This window comes from Saccostrea cucullata, unplaced genomic scaffold, assembly GCF_032062105.1.
Source record: "Saccostrea cucullata isolate Sc308-1 unplaced genomic scaffold, CSIRO_AGI_Scuc_v1 ctg14972, whole genome shotgun sequence".
In the NCBI taxonomy this organism is placed as follows: Eukaryota; Metazoa; Mollusca; class Bivalvia; order Ostreida; family Ostreidae; genus Saccostrea; species Saccostrea cuccullata.
The window spans coordinates 1-14,537 of NW_026918412.1; the positions used below are offsets into that span (position 1 = coordinate 1).

Here is a 14,537-nt window from a genome sequence, read left to right on the forward strand (position 1 = left end):
ATTTATTAATTTTGTTAAAGCCGTTTTCTTTAAACCTTTTTTTCTGTCAGTCTTCTACTCGTATTATTTTCTAAGAAATTAATATTTAATTGCGATTTTTGGATACATCACAGATTGTAAGCTTTAGACATTAAATACAAATTTTTAATTTATTGGGTAAATTTCTTCCATGAAATAACTTGGTACTTGTAGATAAATTTATTAGATAGAAAATTAAAATGAATATTTTTCATGAATAATAAATCTGTTAATAGAGTTTCAAAATTCACACACATGAGAAGAAATAAAAAAAAAATACAGTCTCCATTTCATAAACATTCATTTAATCACTGTCATTTTTTTTCAATATTTATATAAAGAACTTTTGTAAAATTAATACAGAGATCTCAGGTTCTTTTTATAATATTTGAATGTACTTCATAGTTTAGATTTGAAGCCCTGCGAGTATAAAAATTAAAATATAATTTAATTTAAATAATCTTTAATCTTTAGATTTAATTCAAAATAATCTTTTCGTCTTGTCAAAAAACGTTCCGCATTTTGAAACAATCCTATCAGGTTTTGCGTTTATCCTATCGTGTAGATCGTTTATCAGGTCTATCGTGTTTTGCGTTTATCGTGTTTTGCGTGTATCGTGTTTTGCGTTTATCGTGTTTTGCGTTTATCCTATCGTGCGTGTATCCTGTCCTATCGTGCGTGTATCCTATCGTATCGTGCGTCTATCCTATCGTATCGTGCGTCTATCCTATCGTATCGTGTATCCTGTAAAGAATAACGATGCGGGTACTGTAGCTACGCTAACCGCTGTATGGCATGTGTCCGATTTTTATCGACACCGGAAACTTCCATAAGGCGCTACCTATCGATTACGGAAACTTCAAAAAAGCCTGTACCTAGTACCTATGAATTGTTTCTAACACATATTACATATCTTATATAAAATCAAGACTATCGTTCGTTTTTTTAAATATTTTTTCCGATTTTGTTTGTCAATGAAATAAATTTATAATTGTTATATTTAAAAAAAATTATGTATAGGAGCATTTCGTGTTGAGATTAAATTTCCGTGACATCAGCTGATGGCGATCGGGCCCTGTGACGAAATTCGAAGTCAGCATGAAGTTATGAAGTTAATTTGATAACACTATCAACTCGTTTGATTTAAACTTTAAGAAGAAATGTATGGCGAGAAATATCATATTTGAACCCCTTGCTACACGAAACCAATAGGCATTTCCGATTTATGTGTTAAATTGAAGCCTGAAAGTCTCAACCATTGACCCAGAAACAAAAACTGTCAGTTATCCCCATGTTCATTTTCAATTTTTTTTTTTCAAAATCCACGATAGGCAAAAACTTTTCTTTCTAATGATTTTATGCATGTTTTAAATTTTGAATGAACTAAGTGACAGTAAATACAAAATTTACAAAGAGTTACTGACGGTTAATAAACAAAATGACATTGTGATGAATGAGTAATGTTATTATTTTCTCCATAATATTACGACTAATATATTTTAATAGCATTTCACACAAAAATTAATTAAAAATCTTATTTCATATAAAAGATATTTAAATTTCAATTTTTTGCGGGTTTGGTTGACACATCCTTGCACTTTCACAAATTAACTTTAATCCTCAATCCTTAGGATAGGTGGCAATCTTGTTGTGTATGAATGAAAAATATTAAGAATTCCAGAAAATTCAGAGTAGACATGTTCAAAAATAAAACAAACACGCAATATAATGTCAGTCCATGTATTTGTGGTAAGCAGACTGTGACGATTGAAGGCACCCGATGAATTATAAACAACAACAATAACAGAACTCGTGCCCTGTTTACGAGAACTGTACATAACACGGATTTGCTCGATTTGCTAAACTCTGTACGCAACTCTTAGTTTGGAATGACGATACTTGTGAAAAAGTTTTGTTTTCTAACATTTCTACTTTGAATAAATTATTTTTCTAGATAAAAGTTTTGATATTTCTCATTAATACACAACAAGATTGCCACTTCTTCTAACTATTAAGAATAAGGTTAAACTTTGTGAAAGTGTAAGGATGTGTCAATCAAACCCGCCAAAAATTTACATAAATGTATTATGACTTGTATCTAGTGTGAGTTTTCTTTATTAATGTGTACTTCATTTGTACTATAATAACCCCAGGCTAAGAGATAGATTTTCAAATTGAAAGCTTCAAAACATGGCTTGAATAGAACGAGTATGTTTGCGAGGGTGTGTGAGTGGGTGGGGTGGGGGGTTGCTTAACAAGTTGGTTAAATACTTCTTTGAAAATGTTAAATGATTTGTATTTATATACAGTATCATGTATACATATTCACAATTTACAATTCTTAGAAATCAATATCATTTTCCATTTACAGCGGCTGTTCGCAAAGACTAAATATACCTGTTTAGAAATAACATATACTGAGAGGAATTCGACATAATTTGCTTATGCACACCTTTACCAGGGTATTTATTCTTTAAGGTATGTTTGAAATTTCCTTATAAGAATGTATTATTGATACTATTTATATATATTATAGAACTTTTGACCAAAACACACTGACATTGTCAAAAAAAAAAGAGAAGTTTAATTTTATAAATAATTTTAGAAAGACAATACACACTTTCCTTGTATTTATCGGATGTATGACCATGTATAGTTTTTAAATCTTCTAATGCATGGATATACATGTATTTTACTAAAATGATTTGCGAAAATGATCATTCATTTTGTTAATTAGAATTGTTTTCTAAATCTTTGTTTATCAGGAGAATTAAAAGAAGGATATGGAAATAACGAACAGTATTCAGTCTCAACGTCCATTAAACAAATATACAAAATAAGAGCAGAGCAAACACGGACCTCCGAAACATAAGAGGTGGGATCAGGTGCCATGGAGGAGTGAGCATCCCCTGTCGACCGGTCACACCCGCCGTGTGCTCGTTGTCATAATCAAGAAATAACGGAAAAAATCCGTGGTCAATTCAGTGTATAAATAATGGACTAACAATTGGTATGAAAAACGTCTGTCAGCATTTCATTCAAAAAAAGTCGATCCAAGTGCCAAACATGTTTTTCTAAGGAAGAAGGATATTGTGATTTTTTTTTCTAATTTCAATTGTGACAAATCTTCTCTGTTAAGAGGACTTTTATTGACTGTACATGTACGGATGCTAAGAACAGTTCATGGATTACATTTGTTTAAAAAAGTTTAAACTAATTAACACTGTAGGAAGTACAATGATTTTACGTTTTTAGAAATATTTTGAAAACGTTTTCAAAAATGTTATCAAATCATTGATGGACTATGTTTTTGAAAAACGTTATGATAACGTTTAAAAAAACATACAAAATAACGTTGTAATAACTATAACGTTTTAAAAAATGTTTTTATACCATTTTTAAAACGTCTTTATAACGTTTTAATAACGTTGTTGTGCTCCCTGGGTCTGTAGCATACAGAGAAAGACGTATGAAAATTATGAGTATATAGCTAAGATATGAGAATATAGCTGCAAGTAGTTAAAACAGGGCAATTTAAGTACCGTGCGTGTCAAGGTCATGCCACTTTTATTTTTATCTCAAATTTGTAAACAACATTCAACAGGAGCGTACAATATTGAACTTAATAATCATCTAGCAAATAAAAAAAAAATACATTTTTGGTCTACTTACATTTATCAACAAAATAATATATTTTTTTAAATTTGGGTTACTGTCATATTAATATAACTCATAAATCATCGATCAGACTCACATAATTTGGTAACTTGTTGATTTAAGATGAATTTAAATGTCTGAAAGCAATTCCAGAAAACATGTTAAAAATTAAGACGTATTTATTCCCAAAAGAAACTATGCGTCACTTCTGGCATTTAAATTGAAGGAATGCTGAAACTATACACAGCAGAAAAACCTGAACATTATGCTCTATAAGATGAATGGCCTTAAGTTATTAGGACAGTGTAAAGGTGAAAAAAAGTTAGCCAGCATTTTCTTTTTCTCTCTTACGGAAAATCACGTTTCATGGTTTTAAGTTTTCATGTCTTTAAAAAGAAATACTGCATTTTGAATTCCTCTTTGTTGAAATTTCGTAGGCAAACGAAACGATGGGAAAATAACCCACATGAATAAATTAAGTTTGTAGAGTGTGCAGACATATTTTGAAACTTATAGGATTTTCCGGTTTTTAAGCCATTTGTTTTAAACATCTATGGAAAAACGTAACTCGATCCTCTTATGATTAATCTATTCATCAACATGTTAAATTTACATCTTTGTATCTATTCTAATTTACAAATAAGTTCCCATTTAGAAGCATTAATGTTAACTCAGCTTTATCTGACACAAAAATGTAAAGCATATAAAATAATATGTGTGCAAAGTAAACTTGTCGTGAAAGAGATTTTTCCTGCAAAAATGCTTACTGCCACTGGTTTTACCTTGATTTTGTAATTCTGAAATTTGAAAAAAAGTTATCTTCAAACAATCCACTTGACTATTTAAAGTATCGAAATTATTCATCCATGTGATATGGGTGTTTATTGTGTGTTTAACTTAAGCTATCTGTGCCCAGAGACATATTATATGTCTCTGCTGAGTCTATGTGCTTTGTAAAAGTTTCTTTAAGATGCCATTTACCTGTACATTTTAAACACTACAAGTGCTTGTTAATCTAAAATATAAAGGGTGGTATGATAAGGCAATTCTTTGGCAATATTACAGAATGCAGTACCATATGCAGTTACCTTTGTATTTATTTATTAGTCTTTATTTATTTATTATGAGAATTTTCAATAACTACGCCGTATTATTGAGATAAAAAGTCTTATCTAATTTTTTTTTTCAGATGCGTGTTTAAATTATTAATTCACAATTTCAATCAATTGGCCTGCTTACACAGGGAAAAGTGGCTCGCATGATTTTCATGCGATTGCCTTTTCGCATGAATTTCGTGCGAAAATCATATAAAAACCATGCGAGAAGTTCCATATGCGAATTTCATGCGAATGTCCTCATATAATATTTATGCGAAATTCATGCGATTTTCATGTGACTGAAATTTCGCATGATATTCATGCGAATTCCAAATTATCAGTTTTTCATGTGAAAATCGTGCGAAATTCGCATAAATATTATGCGATATTCATATTCACAAGAGAAAAGCAAAGAACAAAGAAATTGAAAATTTCAATATTTATTTAGGCTTTTCTGCCACATCAAGTGATAAAAATTGCCAGTCTCTGATATCATATTGCTTGGATGTGGGTAATCCTGGGTAATCCATTGTCTTAAATGATTGTTGTGTTTACAGGCAGTTTTTCAGTACGTCTTTCTTTCAGTCTTGTGTCCTGACAAGTGTTTCCTACAAAGATTATTTATTAATTAATTAATCAATTATTTAATTATTATATTAATTATTATAAAATACTATTACCCATACTAATTTTCCAATTGTTTAGGTCAAAGGGACCAATTCCTAGATTAGGATGACATTAAATACAATAATTCAATGATATCACTAATTGAAAAGTCCATGTTTTGGCAACTTGAGTTACTGAGCACTGGTATGTTAAATGGTACTATATGTTTAGAGCGAAACAGAAAAGACCATGTGTTTAACAGATTCATAACTGCATATCAAACTTTAAAGGGATGTGTCAGACACCATACAGTGTGTTATTGACCAAGCGACTCTATATATCGGGCTGCTATTGAACCATAAATGAGATTAAAAAAAATCATTTTAATTCTGATGTTCCAATTGGATGGTAATAAACATGTAATTGATGAATTTTTAATATATTACAGAGTACAGACAACAGTTAAATACTGAAAAGATTTTTTTTTAAAAAATCTGCACAGAATAATTAGAATACCTCAACTGTGTCAGTGTGAATAAATCAAATGCAACATATAGTTACACTTTTTTTGCATGGACCTCAAATTAATCCCTTAGAAGATTGAACCTTTTGTTTAACCTATGTCTAAATTATTTTATGGGATACACTTGGTCTATAAAAGTTGTGTTTACATGTGTCAGAACCAAAACACTGTCTTGTGTTGTGTTTGTTCTGACACATATGTAGAAGCTTGTAATGACAATTAGTTTAAATAAAAATAACCTTATTACTTACTCAAAATTTAGTAAACCTTCATATAGATGTCACTAAGCATAAAATGGACCAGTCGATTCACCTGACTGCGTTACGTAGAACCTGAAATAAGTACGCAATCCGAATTTACTCTGAAAGATTTCGTTGCAAGTTGAATTATCAATAAAAATGTGCACTATAACCACAAAATATGACAAAAAATCAATAAAGCATACATATTTACCATTGTTTCAAAGAAGTACATCACAATCAGCCAAAAGGAAAGTCTAGAACAAACCATAGAAAGGAGCTCTTGCTGACTCGGATTTTTTTTCTGTAACAGGAAGTGCAAGTAGAGGAGTGTGACTAAAATGGGTAGCGAAACCCGGGCCGGGCCGGGATTTCCGATAACGAAAACCGGGTTTTTAATAATCTCGAAATAAATACTCATTCTTTCTTCATGAAATTTACGGACATAGTTTATTATTCTAGGATTGGCCTTCGCTGAACGTTTTAGGTCAATATGTTGTGTTTTTAAATGATTATCACCGATTGTCCTTTTCCAAGTGACTAAAATGGGTAGCGAGCCCGGATTACTCATTTTGGCGATTTAAACTTAATTTCGGCAACATAAACTTTCGCGAAAGCGAGGGGACATTAAATCTCATTCGTCTGTCCGTCTGTCCGTCAGTCTGTCCGTCCGTCACAAAAACTTGAACCTTGCCCATAACTTTTGATTTAGAGGAGCTATGACTTTCAAATTTTACATGTGTATTCCTTGTGACAAGACCTTACCTTGAGTACCACCAAATTTGACCTTTTGACCTTGACCTTGGAGTTTGACCCACTTTAACACAAAAATTCCAAACTTTTACTTTGGTCATAACTTTTGAATAGTAGGTATTAGGACTTCTATATTTCACATATGTATTGTTTGTGGCAAGACCTTTCATCGGATTACAACAACCTTGACTTTTTGACCTTCACCTTTGAGATTTACGTACTTATAAAAAACTTTAACCTTGACCATAACTTTTGAACTGTGAGAACTAAAGCTTTCATACTTCACATATGTAATCCTTGTGAGAAGATATTTTCATTGGATACCAAAAACTTTTACCCTTTGACCTTGACCTTGGAGTTTTAACTACTTTTTAAAAAAATTAACCTTGGTCACAACTTTTAAACAGTAGAAACCAGGACTTTCATATTCCACATATGTATTCCTTGTGGCAAAACATTTCATTGGACTTCAACAACTTGACCTTTTGACATTGACCTTGGAGATTTATATACTTATGAAAAAACTTTAACCTTGACCATAACTTCTGAACAGTAAGGGTTAGGGTTTTCATACTTCACATGTGTATTCCTTGTGAGAAAATCTTTCATGGGATATCAACAATTTTGACCTTTTGATCCTGACCTTGGAGTTGACCTACTTTTAAAAAATCTTTTTACTTTGGTCATAACCTTTTAACGGTAAGGATTAGGGTTTTCATCCTTTAAAAAAATCAACTTCAATGTTATTTTCTTAATAAATGTCATATGATAGGATGTTCATATTACACACTATATGTCATAAAAAATAACATCTCACCCACAAAGACACCGAAAGCGGGGGACCACAATTCTTTGAATTTGCTTGTTGTTATTATGTGAATAACAATCAATAACAATTTTGTTATTACGTGTATAACAATTTTGTCACATGTATTACATGTATAAATGTAGCAAAACCTTAACCATTCAGCTTATATTTGCTTATCTTGCATTTCTTTAATGTAAATACATGTATATAATCTTCGTTAATTTATAGAATACATGTTTTTAATTTAAATAAAGTGACAAAAAGATAATGAACTAAATGTTATTGAACCTACAGTACCTGACATTTTTTAGTTTCTCTGTATAGGCACAGTAACTTGTCATCACAAGGATCAGATTTCAAGTACCAGAGTAGTCCTAACTCCTAAATTTTCCCAACTTGTCAAAATACTTGTAAGTATTTTATAATATTTTTTGTTAGCTCTCCTGAGCCGAAGGCTCAAGTGAGCTTTTCTGATCAAACTAGTTTGTCCATTGTCTGTCTGTCGTCGTTGTTGTTGTCATTAACTTTTCACATTTTCGACTTCTTCTCAAGAACCAGTGGGCCAAATTCAACCACACTTGGCACAAAGTATCTTAGGTGAAGTGGATTCAAGTTAGTTCAAATGAAGGGCCATGCCATATCAAAGGGGAGATAATTCAGAAATAATGAAAATTTGATGAGATGATTTAAAAATCTTCTTCTCAAGAACCACTGTGATGATGAATCTTACAGAGTAGCATCCTCAGGTAGTGTAGATTCAAGTTTATTCAAATCATGACCCCCAGGGGAAGGGCGGGTCCAAAATGGCCAATCAAAGTTTTACATAGAAACCCTTCGGGCTTTAATGGAATTTAATCTCGTGACCAATTATGACTAAGCTGGGAATATTTATTGAATTTATTTTTCTCACCTAAGCCAGAAGCTTAGGTTTGCCCTTTTTATGCCCCTGTAAACAAAGTGTTGGGGTACAGTTTATAGTTTTTGTCGTGTCCGTCTGTCTGTCTGTTTGTTCTCAAAAACTTTAACCTTGCCCATAACTTTTGATTTATTGGAGCCATGACTTTCATATTTCACATGTGTATTCCTTGTGACAAGACCTTTCTTTGGGTACTACCAAATTTGATCTCTTGACCTTGGAGTTTGACTCACTTTTACATGATAATTTTACACTTTTTCTTTGGCAATATCTTTTGAACAGTAGACACCAGGACATTTATACTTCACATGTGTATTTTTTATTGAAAGACCTTTCACTGGATACCAACAACCTTGACCCTTTGACCTTGACCTTGTATATTTCTGTACCTGTGCAAAACTTGAACCTTGGCCATAACTTTGGAACGGTAAGGGATATGGTTTTCATACTTCACATATGTAATCCTTGTGAGAAGACCCTTCATTGGATACCAAACACTTTGACCCTTTGACTTTGACCTTTGAGTTTGACTTACTTTAAAAAACAAGCCTTGACCATAACTTTCAAAGGGTTAGTTCTAGTGCTTTCATATTTTACATATTTAATTCTTGTGACAAGACCTTTTATTTGATAACAAGAACTTTGACACTTTGACCTTGACCATGGACATGGAGTTTGACCTACTTTTAAAAGAAAATTAACCGTGGCCATAACTTCTGAAAGGTTAGGGCTAGGGCTTCCATACTCTACATAAGTAATTCTATGTGGCAAGACCTTTCATTGGATACCAATTAGTAACTTAGCCTTTAGGACTTGACCTTGGAGATTTTTGTACTTGTTGAAAAAAAAACTTTAATAATGGCCTGCTTTCAAATTTCACAATTGCTTTCCAGTGAGAATATCCTACTTTTGGTACCTATTAATTAAATTTGCATTTAAGAAAAGTTTAATCTTTGCTATGTTGTCATACGGGGTCATCAGTGTTTCACAAACATATCCTGTTTTTGGTCAAAATTTGTCGTAAAATTTTTCATTTTGATTTCATGCATTGTTGATCGAAACTTTAAATGCATTTTATAAAAAAAGTACAATTGTAAAAATACCAGCTTATAAAAAATTCTTAAATTTGTGAGATTCTCAATAATATGATACATTTCAGCTAGTGACACAAGAGAAGAATGTGGAGTAAATGCCAATAATGGCTTGACTGCAGGGGTATACCTCACTTCTCGGCAATTTCTGGTTATCACCATCCGAATGACCAATTCAGAGGAAAAGACCAACTTCAAGGTGCCTCTTATGCATTGGTAAGGATTGAAATTTAATGTCATTAATATGGACACTTAAGGGATGCAAGTGTCAATTTATTGTTATTTGTTTTTAGACCCATTGCTTCTCTTTTCATCAGTTGTTGTGTGTCCCATCAGTAACAAATTATCCCTTACTGACTGAACCATTATCAACCAAATTTTGCATGATAAAAGTGCTTCTTGATAGAATGCAAACAAACTAAGTACATTTAAAGTATATACTTATAATGAGTATTAAAGAGGTCCATTTCCAAAATTGTACATTACTTTGCCCCTGGGTACCCAGTAATAGGTTCTGATGTTATAGGAGACATATAAAAAAATGCAGTAAGTCTTTGACAGTCATCTTTTCTGCTCCTAGGTACTCAGCAAATAAACTTATGCATATACATATATTATTTTATCCTATGTTTACGCCTTTATAATTATATGCCTATATGACATCTTAAAGCGAGGACTGAAAGGCAAGGCAAACTTAAAGGTCAAGTTCAAAAGGTCAAATTGTTAGCATCTGAAGGAAGGTTTTGTCATAAGGAATAATTTAACCTGTGAAATATGAGAATTTTAGTATTAACTGTTAAAAAGTTATGGCCAAGATTATATTTTTTAAAAGTGGGTCAAACTCTTAGATCAAGACCAATTTTAAGGTAAAAAAAAACTTATTGAATGGTCTTAATTGTCACAATGATTACAAAATAATGTGAATTATCAGATTGATAGCACTAACTGTTCAAAATTATTAGCCTAGGTTAAAGTTTAGGGATTTTTTTTGTAAAAGTGGATCAAACCCTAATATCAAGGTCAAGAGGTCAAATTTTATAGTACCCCGATAAAGTTCTTGTTACATGAAATACACCTGTGGAATATGAAGCCATAGCCCCACCCACTCATAAATATGTGTTTAAAGGAACATATTAAGACAGAAAGATGGACATAACAGTACAAAAACAATATAAACCCAACAATTTTTGATAACAGAGGCAAAATTAGTGCATAATATTTCCATGACGGTTTAAATAGTAAAACAGATTCAAACTTATTCCTTTTAAAAGTTAAACTTTGAAGATATAAAATTCATGACTAGTCTTAATAATATTTTTAGATTTATTTCTTGTGTTTTGCTTTACAGAGATCTTTCGCTGATGGACTCAAATTGTTCAGGAAAAAATCCAGCTACCACAGCCACAGATTTCTGCCGTGTGTTCAGAAGGAACATAGATGCAATGGTAGGTAAATTTTGCTTTTAAATTCCCTTGCAACAGATACAAATTGCATCATCAGATAAAGGTCAATGAAACAGAGACAATTATCTCAAGGTTTAATTGATACCTGACACAAGATTGTTAGGTCACATGAGTAAACTCAGGTGACCTATTGCTATCCGTTTTGGTCCGTCGTTGTGCGTTGTGCGTCGTGCGTTAACATTTGAACATTTTCAGCTTCTTCTCTGCAACCACTTAACCAATTTCAACCAAATTTGGCACGAAGCATCTACGGGTGAAGGGGAACAAAAATTGTTAATTTCATGATCCCTGCCCCCTGGGGCTTGAGGGGTGGGGCCAAAACCACTAAAATTAATGCAATCTTAAAAAATCTTCTTCTTTTTACACCTGGACATCAAGCAGTCAAACTGTTTGCATGATTGTAATAAGCAATGAATCCTCTACCAAAATTGTGAAATTCATGGTCCTGGGGTCAGGGGTTCTAGTGCTAGGGCGTGGCTAAATTATTAGGTAGTGAAAATGCATTATTTCTTTGAAAATCTTCTTCTCTGCTCCTGGGTATTAAATAAACCAACTAAATACATAGTAATGATGAGCAAGAGTGCCTCTACCAAAATTGTGAATTTTATGGCCCCAGGGTCAGGGGTTCTGGTGTTAGGACGGGGTTCTATTGATTATATAGTAAAAAAAAACATGAATTCTTTGAAAATCTTCTTTTCTGCTCCTGGGTATCAAATATACCAACTAAGTGCATAGTTATGTTGAGCTAGAGTGCCTCTACCAAAATTGTGAATTTTATGGCCCCAGGGTCAGGGTTTCTGATGTTAGGGTGGGGCTCTATTGATCATATAGTGAAAATGCATTATTTCTTTGAAAATATTTTTCTCTGCTCCTAGGTATTAAATAAACCAACTAAGTGCATAGGTATGATGATCAGGAGTGCCTCTACCAAAATTGTGAATTTTATGGCCCCAGGGTCAGGGGTTCTGGTGTTAGGTCGGGCCTATATATATTAAAGAGTGAAAATGCATTATTTCTTTGAAAATCTTCTTCTCTGCTCCTGGGTATTAAATAAACAAACTAAGTACATAGTTATGATGATCAAGAGTGCCTCTACCAAAATTGTGAATTTATGGCCCCAGGGTCAGGGGTTCTGGTGCCAGGGAGGGGGTCTATTAATAATATAGTGAAAATACATGAATTTTTTGAAAATCTTCTTCTCTGCTCCTAGGATTTAAATAAACTAACTAAGTACATAGTTATGATGAGCAGGAATGCCTCTTCAGAAATTGTATATTTTATAGCCCCAGGGTCTGGGGTTCTGATGTCAGGGCGGGGCTCTATTGATTATAAAGTGAAAATACAAGTCTTTGAAAATCTTCTTCTCTGCTCTAGGGTATTAAGCAGATGAACTACCTATATAGTTATTATGGACAAGGGCCCTTATCTTCCAGAATTGTGAATTTCAAGGCCCCAGGGTCAGGGGTACCATAGAAGAGGGGGGTGGGGGCTCTACTAATATACTGAAAATGAATGAATGATTTGAAGTCTGCTCCTTGATATTAATCAAATATCAAGGCCTAAGGGTCAGGGGTTCATGTGTGGTAGGGGCACTACTGATTATTGCTGAATATTTACATTACGTATATTTTTTGCATTTAAAATGAATAGAAATCTATTGCATTCAAAACACCATAACACAGACAGGGTGCCAAGAGGTTAAAACATGCGTTTTAGATTGACGTCATAATCGTTGTCTTGAATGCCGAGGAATTGCAACGTCACAAGCGAAAATCAAAAAATCACGTTCAAATTGACCACAAGCGCGTTATTCAATTTGTTTGCTCACACCGTTGCAGTTATGAAACTATATCACTCAAAAATTAATGATTCATTGCTTAAATATTACTGATTAGTTGAAATGCATTTTTTGCTCCCCTGGGTATTGGCATTAAGTAAACAATCTAAGCAACTGTTAAGTGTATTGTTATGATGATCAATGGTGCCTCTTTCAAAATTGTGAATGCCAAAGCATCTGGCTTAAAACATGAATCAAATTCAATCACTGGAAAGTTTGTTGCATAATGCTCAGGTGACCTATAAGGCCCATGGGCCTCTTGTTTTTAAGTTTAAAGTCATTTGCAGGAAAATTGTTTTCATTTTTCTTAAGAAACATTATAATTAAACTTTTTATTATGTTTCATGATGTATGATTTTGAAATTATTATAATTTATGATGAATGTTTTTTTTAATTTTTTAAAGATCATTTACAATGTAGGCAATATAAATTCAACCTTTTACCAAATTGAACTTAGGGGTTTAAGTGATTGCTATATCTACTTTTGTTCATATTTTATGTTATCTTGATAAGTAGGGAAATATTGAATTTGGAAATGCAGTTGTAAAATTCATGATTGTATTTCATTTACCGGTACCCAGTATTCATTACCCTTATTTTCTCTTGCAGATGAAACAATCTCCAGACAGATGGGTGGCCCTTGAGCAGAGAATGTTAAAAAGAATTGAAGCATTCAATAAAGAAGATTAAGAAACAAAATGTGTCCAGTTGTTTGTTCATCAAAAGAATAACTTGGATAATCATAGTGGTGCTTCCTCAAAATCTGCATGTGTTAAAATTAAGCTGTTTCAAATTAAGATTTAGATAAAGCTCAGTAAGTCATTTGCTGGATCAGATTTTGAGATTGTACTTATTGCTTTTTTTTTAATACAGTAACAGTGAAACGTTGATGATTAGTTGTACAAATTCATATACAGATCTAAGTATTAGAATTTTCTAATACTTTTAATCAAATGGATTAAAAGAATTGAAAGTCCAATATACTAGAAAAATACATAAATTACATCACATGGATTTGATATGAATATATCATGATATTTACATGAAATTCGCATGAAATTCATATGAAAATCTGCAAAGAAAGCAGCAAAAATATTCATATGAATTTTGTGCGAATTTTTATTCGCATGATATTCGTGCGAATTTCATGTCAAAATCGCATGATATTTTCATGCGAATATCATGTGTGGTCCTTTTCGTCTCTTTTTCATGCGAAGAATTCGCACGATATTCATGCGAATTTCATATGAAGTTCATGCGAGCCACTTTTGCCTGTGTATTAAATAATCTATATATATAAATTCATGCAAATTAATGTACGAGGGGGTATGAAAAAATTCGTGGACTAGCCCCATAAAATCAAAACCGCTTTAGGTACATCAATGAGTTTTAAAATATCTATTTAGCATCGTCTTTCTATCAATATAAAAAAAACACAAGTCATAAGTTTTTGATATGTGCATTGGACTTCCAAAAATCCCTTTAATTCAGGCATGCGTCGGGACAGTTATATTCCGTAAAATGTGGA

The 14,537-nt window shown here is 32.5% G+C and overlaps 2 long non-coding RNA genes across 2 annotated transcripts; one reads left to right on the top strand and one right to left on the bottom strand.

Moving 5' to 3' along the window:
• Nucleotides 1–5,235: 5,235 nt before the first annotated feature.
• On the bottom strand, nt 5,236–6,444 carry LOC134264753 (uncharacterized). The gene is made up of 3 exons (XR_009991610.1): nt 6,355–6,444; nt 6,153–6,233; nt 5,236–5,380 (listed from the first exon to the last, which is right to left on the bottom strand). It is a non-coding gene; the product is annotated as an uncharacterized LOC134264753 (long non-coding RNA).
• A 1,593-nt stretch (nt 6,445–8,037) lies between these two features.
• LOC134264759 (uncharacterized) lies at nt 8,038–11,140 on the top strand. Its single transcript, XR_009991612.1, has 3 exons — nt 8,038–8,111; nt 9,777–9,924; nt 11,057–11,140. It is a non-coding gene; the product is annotated as an uncharacterized LOC134264759 (long non-coding RNA).
• Nucleotides 11,141–14,537: the final 3,397 nt, after the last annotated feature.